This window comes from Primulina eburnea, chromosome 1 (assembly GCF_022965805.1).
Source record: "Primulina eburnea isolate SZY01 chromosome 1, ASM2296580v1, whole genome shotgun sequence".
NCBI classification, from domain to species: Eukaryota; Viridiplantae; Streptophyta; class Magnoliopsida; order Lamiales; family Gesneriaceae; genus Primulina; species Primulina eburnea.
This window is the reverse complement of record NC_133101.1, coordinates 31,846,175-31,853,664: the sequence shown is the minus strand read 5'-3', so window position 1 is coordinate 31,853,664 and position 7,490 is coordinate 31,846,175.

Below are 7,490 nucleotides of genomic sequence, written 5' to 3'. Positions count from 1 at the left end.
TTGAGACGCATTCTAGTGGACATGTGCATATTGAACTTCTCCGTTTATGGAAACAATTTCAAGATGAGCGTCATAGTCCTGGGAATCCGACTAAAAAAGACCTTGTTTGCCAATTTATAAGAAAATTGGATGGGAAGCATATCCTCGACTCATAAAAGGCGTTGAAGCCGTTTCTGGACGTAAAACCAGAGGAAAATTGTGAGCCACAATCACACTACTGTTTATATGCATGTGTGTCATTATTGTTTTTACTATTTATTCTGTTTACGGCTGTGACCTATAGTTTTGTCATGATAACATATTACCCCTATAAAATCTCTCATCTTTCTCTCTATTTTCGCAGAAAAAAAAGGGTAAAAACATGGCTGGATCCTCTGCACAAACATTGAAAAATATTTGTGTATTCTGTGGGTCAAGTCCTGGAAAAAATGAAGTGTTTGTAGAAGCAGCGAATAATCTTGGAAAGATATTGGCTGAGAGAAAAATTCACTTGGTATATGGGGGAGGTAATATTGGGTTAATGGGATCTGTTTCAACATATGCTCATCTTGGAGGTAGTCAGGTTTTGGGTATTATTCCTATAGCTTTAGCTGAAGAAAATATTACAGGTGTTACGATTGGGGAGGAATTAAAAGTTTCTTCTATGTATGAAAGAATCACTCAAATGATTGAAAATTCTGATGCTTTTATCGCACTACCAGGTGGTTTTGGTACATTAGAAGAAATTTTTCACACTGTTTCTTGGGCACAACTTAATATCCATAATAAACCTTGGGCTTGTTGAATATCAATAATTATTATGACAGTTTGTTGACATTTCTTGATAAAGCTGTGGAACAGAATTTCATTTCAGAAAATTCACGACGGATGCTCATCTGTGCTTCGACTGCCGATCAATTAATTGATGATTTGGAAGCTTTTGTTCATAAGCCTGATACGATAATAACAAAGATCAATTGGTCGCAATCAAGCAGTAAGAAAAGGAAGTTAGATCATTGATTCAAAAGTCGTGGATTGGTTTGCGCTTGTTTAAGTTTGTTATCTTCAATAAAATTCTAGGTGATATCTCTTTCATTATGTACTCTTTATTAATAGCTATTTTGACATTAGGGACAATGTCATATTCTGATTGGGGAGAGAACACATTTAAAAAAAAAAAATAAATTTAAAAAAAATTCAATATTATTTTAAAATAAAACCATGTTTATTGTTTGTACCTTAGTAATTTTTGCAAAAAATGTCATACATTACATATTTGAAAGATTTAAATTAGAACATGCATTAATTTATTTAAGAATGTTTAAATTTTTATTTGAAAAAAGGTCATTTTTAATATTCTGATCAATATAAAAATATGATTTATGAAATCTTTTTGAGTGATTAACCATTGTGATAAAATTAGGTATTAAAGTATATGGCCCGAGATATTGTTAGAGTAGGTGCCCGTCGAGCCAAGTGTTGGCCGAGTGTTCACAATGAAACTCTATGTATAAGCAATCTTTATTTTAATAATATTTGAAATTATTATTTTGGCACATCTTTATCTGTATACCCATGCTAGTTGCATAGATAAAGCCCTTGAATATACAAATAGTAGAAAGAATATGAGATGCTCATATGATGAGTATCATGAAACTCATATTTGTAATACTGTATATTCTAAACGGTTCCTAGTCGATTCAGCCGCCACTAAGAAGGATATAGGCCGCTCGAGTTAGAGACTAGTATCTGCGATGTGAGTACCATGTTTCATTGGTAGGGGACATTGTGATGTCCGCGCATGCAGATAGGTGCTCCTTGTAGAGTGCACTGAACAACCCTCCATAAAAGGACTTTCCAAGTGGTTCTCACTTATCGAGTGGAAATGTCCTAGTTTATGGTTGTACAGAATTAGTCCTTATGACCCGGGACAACATTGAGACTCTATGTGCTAGAATTACACTTTGACTTGTTTACCGACTCTCATGGGGTCATTAGGTGGCAAGGTTGGGTGTTCTGTCGAAACACATAGGAGTCGATGCATTGTAGTCGGGGATTCACCGCTTACCTTCGGGTATGGATATCCTATGTGTTATCATGTGTATGTAGATCGAAATCTCTGGCCAGAGTATGGTGGTAATTATGAAAGGGTTTCATAGATTACACCATCGATGCAACTACGACATGACACATAGTATCGATTCATTGACAACTCTCGATAAACCAATGGTTGTCGAATCGATCGGGATATATGAGTTGAAGGGACCGTACTGTACGCTAACCATAATTGAATGGTTCTTGCAGGCACTATCATGTGATACCTAGGGAATCACGTAAGCGATGCTGCTAGGCGTTTAACGTGATTGGTTGGGTACTATCAGACTTGAGTTCTGACGTTCTTATTATCAAGGTGTTGATAAATAAGAATGGAGCAATTGGGGTATGCTCATATAAGGACATGTTTAGTCCGAATCACATAGAGATGTGAACCCACGGCTAGTTGTATCAATGAACCATTGAGGGCCACACAAGTACTAGCTTTCTAGATCCCGTTGAGAAGTAAAAATAGTTCAATGTGTTGAACGGCTTATAAAGGAGTTTATAAGCGTGAGGAAAATTAGAAGTATGACTTCTATAAAGGAGAAATTAGTTCAATGTGTTGAACGACTTATAAATGAGTTTATAAGTGTAAATGAAATAGAAGTATGACTTCTATGAGAGAAATGTAAATTTTAATTTATGGAAGTGTTCCTAAATTAAAATTTGGCCAAGTAAATAATGTATTTGAAAATTGTGATTTTCATAAACATTATTGTGGACTAAATTAAATTAATTCAAGTGTTGAATTAATTAAACACTAGTGGACCTAGTAGAGTCCAAATAATTAAATTAATTCAAGTGTTGGATTAATTAAATTATATTGAGTCTTGTAGAGCTCAATTAAAATAATTATTTAACTAGTGTGACTTGGGTAAATTCAAGTAATGTTTAATTAGTCTCAAATATGTTTGAGATAATTAAATTTAGTCCATGGTTTTTAATTTGTTAAAGCCATATATTATATGAATGGGGAGGTGAAATGTTGGGAGACAACTTTTGCAAGAAACTAGGCATGTCTTGCACATGCTAGAACACACTTTTTCCTCAACCAAGAAAATGCTCTTCCCTCTCTCCTCCCCTCACCATGGCCGAAATTTCTTCCCCCTTTCTCCTCCAATTTTGTTCTTCAATTTGTTGAAGCAACAACTCACTTCTCAAAGAAAAATGCCCTACATTTTCTAGTGCAAGTGTAAGGTGGATCTTTTAAGTTGGTGGTGGGCTTGATTGGAAGAAAGGAGTCCAAAAGAAAGGAGGAGCTTGTAGATCTTCATCCATCAAGAGCTAAAGTGTTTATACTTTAGTTGGAGCCATAAAATCAATCCTTGTGGTTGATAGGTAATTTTCTCAACACCCTATGCTTGAAAGTTGAGTTTTTTTGTATATGCTACACTAGTACACATGGTGGCCGAAAATTTCCTTGAAAGAAAATGTGATTTTCGAAAATTTTGTAGCTTCCGTTGTGTTTTTTGGTCACCTTATTTGATCCCTTTCAAGTGGTATCATGAGCTAAGGTTACTAGTTTTTTGTAGCATATACATAATATTATATTGAGGGCGATTTCTAACCGATTGAGGATGAAAATTTGCAACATAAAATCAAGGTCTTGAGGGGAAAATTTGGGCAGCTTGTTGCTGCCCATTTCGGGCAGCCCGTGGGCTGCCCATTTCGGGCAGCAAGGGCAGCCCGAGGGGCTGCCCGAACGCCCCTATCTTTTAATAAAAAAAATAAAATTTTTTTTGGTTGGCCGGAACCCGGCGACGGAGCTCCGGCGACGGCGATGACGACTAGGGTTTCCAAAAGTGTTTTGGACTATCCAAGTGTCATGGGCCTTGATGTTGTTGGGCCATTTGATGGTCAACATATTTCTGAATTTTAAATGGGCCAAAATGTTTTTAGTAAAAAATAAAGTTTTGGGCCCTTAAGTTTAAAATTACAAAAGTTGCAAATATTTTCTCATTAAATAAATAATTGAAGTTGGACTTTAATTATTTATAGTAAATGGTGATTTACAAGAAATTCGGTTATAAATAAATTAATTTGAAAGTAGACAAATGTGTTTGTATACTTTGTTAATTTAGTTTATAATCGTGGCAGTTAGTGATTGGTTCAAGATATATAATATTGGATCAATTAATTATTGTGATAATTAATTGATGGTGTATGATATGTGATATTATGCATGAAGGATGATCAAAAGCCCAAGCCCAATTTGCTAGGTGTATGCTAGGATATTTGTGACACCTCGATCCTCTTTTAAAATAAATACGCAGCGGAAATAAAATTTTCTCTTTAAAATATACGGAAGGAGTTTCAAAATACATTTCATCAAATATCTTTACAAAATAAATACATGATCATTTAAATGACATAACAAAAACAAAACATCATTCCTATGATCATGCCAAAATCCTCCTTCCAACGGTGTATGCATATGACCCCCGATCTACAGTCAACGTCCCGAGGCACCACTCTGATCTGCATCACATGAAAATAACTGAAATGAGAATAAATCTCAGCAAGTGGAACTCTTATATAATAATGAACAATAACTCTGTAAAACATCTCTTTGAAATCATAAATACCATCAACTCTGAAACATGAATACTGTAGCAATAGCAATAGCAATAGATAGCAATAGCATAAAAATATGATGGTATTTCTCTTTTGCTCTGGGGATTGATATCAATAGTATCTCTGCTCTGGGGTGCTCGTATCCCAAATCGATATAAATACCGATAACTCTGAGGGATATAAGCCTATAGGCGATGATCATCTAATATTGCATGCAATCTCTGACTATGTATTTATCAATCCGAAAACATTTAAACTCTTCTCTGGTTTTAACAATCACTTTGAACTCTATATATCTCTTTGTATTCCCTTTAATCAATAATGAGACATACAATGCCTCCAATACATATAACAATACATACTATGGATCAAATGAAAGGGAATAACACAATAAACTCTTTGAAACACATACATAAATAATCATGTGAGCAAAAGGAATGAATTTCCACTTACAAACCACAACAAACACCTCAACTTAGCTCTTGATCACCACCTACAACAAATAATCCACAAATAACACCAATATCAACTTAAATATCCAAGATTACAAGCTAAATAATCCATAAATCCACATAAACAACCAACCTAAACAACTCTTAATTTACAACCTTAACAGAATCGCACCAAAAGCTTACCCAAGCTTCCTAGCACCAAGGAGAACGTCGATCTCAAGTCGAAATTCCAAACAAACGCCTGAATCGAAGATAGGAAAGGAAAGAAATGATAAAAACCCTAGAAATGAGAGGATTTCGAAATGAAAAGAGGAAAGAATGAAGTCAAATCCATCAAAAAGGTACTATAAATCTCGACCATACCTCTACTGTTCATCACCGCGGGTGCGCCAACACAAAGGCCGCGGGTGCGCTGAGCTTTCGGCAGTCCACAAAATTCCTGAACCACAGATACCGCGGGTGCGGCACTGCAAGCACCGCGGGTGCGCTACACACCGCGGGCGCGGTCACTGCATCACCGCGGGTGCGGTGATGCTACGGCCCTCCAACACAAAAACTGCACAGTACACCGCGGGGGCACTCCAGTTAAGAGCGCGGGTGCACTCAAGCCACGGCCAAGCACTATTCCCATGCAACTAAAATCGATCCGGAACTCTGAAACGAACAACTAACATCAACTAACACCTCAAGAACAATATACTAAACATACTATAGCCCATAAACACAACTCTAAACCTCTAATCAAATAACTCAAATAACAAACGAAACTTAAATCGTACCGTACACCGGGCTCGGCTATTACAATCTCCCCCCCTTAAGGGAATTTCGTCCGCGAAATTGACGTCACGGCACGAACAACTCAGGATACTTCTCTCTCATCTCATCCTCTGGTTCCCACGTAGCCTCCTCTAACAAATGGTTCCTCCAAAGAACTTTGACAATGCCGATCTCTTTGTTCCTCAGAACTCTAACTGTGCGATCCAGAATCTGAATCGGAATCTCCTGATACGTCAAATTCGGCGTCAAGTCCAATGGCTCATGGCGAAGAACATGGGAAGGATCTGCAACATACTTCCTGAGCATTGAAACGTGAAACACATTATGAACTCTGTCAAGATCTGGAGGTAGGGCTAATCTGTAGGCTCGATCGCCAACTCTGTCCAATATCTCGAATGGACCAATAAATCTAGGACTCAACTTGCCCTTCTTGCCAAATCGCATCACACCCTTGAGAGGTGCTATCTTCAGAAACACGTGGTCGCCAACCTCGAACTGCAAAGGTCTGCGACGAACATCTGCATAGCTCTTCTGTCTGGACTGGGCAGTCTTCATCCTTTCTCTAATAACAGCAACAACATCAGCAGTCTGCTGGACCAACTCTGGTCCCAACATCTTCCTCTCACCAACCTCGTCCCAATACAAGGGAGACCTGCACTTCCTGCCATAAAGTGCCTCATACGGTGCCATGCCAATCGTCGCCTGGTAGCTATTATTATAAGTGAACTCAGCCAAAGGCAACAAAGAATCCCAGCTACTTGGAAAGTCTATAGTACAAGCTCTGAGCATATCCTCAAGAATCTGAATGACTCTCTCTGACTGACCATCACTCTGAGGATGATAGGCTGTACTGAACGCTAATCGCGAACCCATAGCTCTGTGCAAACTCTTCCAAAACTCTGAAGTAAATCTGGGGTCACGATCAGACACGATCGACACAGGGACACCATGAAGTCTGACAATCTCTGCTATGTAGTCCTCGGCATACTGGTTCATCGAATACGTCGTCTTGACTGGAAGAAAGTGCGCTGACTTAGTCAATCTATCAATGATAACCCAAATAGAATTGAAAGCTCTCCGCACTCTGGGAAGACCAGTCACGAAATCCATCGTAATATGCTCCCACTTCCACTGAGGAATCGGCAACGACAACAATGTCCCAGCAGGTCTCTGGTGCTCAATCTTCACCTGCTGACAAGTAAGGCACTGAGAAATGAACACGGCAACATCCTTCTTCATACCTGGCCACCAGTAGAGTCGACGAAGATCCTGATACATCTTCGTACTGCCTGGATGAATCGAATACGGCGCGGTATGAGCCTCTGTCAGAATATCTCTACGAATATCATCGCCAACAGGAACACAAATACGACCTTCGAAAGTCACCAAACCATCACCATTCAAGGCGAACTCTGAATTACCTCTAATCTCTGCTCTATCTCTCAACTCTGTCAACTGAACATCAGTCGACTGCTCTCTACGGATCCTGTCCGTCAATGAAGATCGAATAACTAACGCTGAAAGACGAGCAATGGTGCCTGGAATCACCAAATCAATATCCTCTCTCTGCAAATCCATAAGCAACGGTCTCTGAATCAAAGAACTCAATGA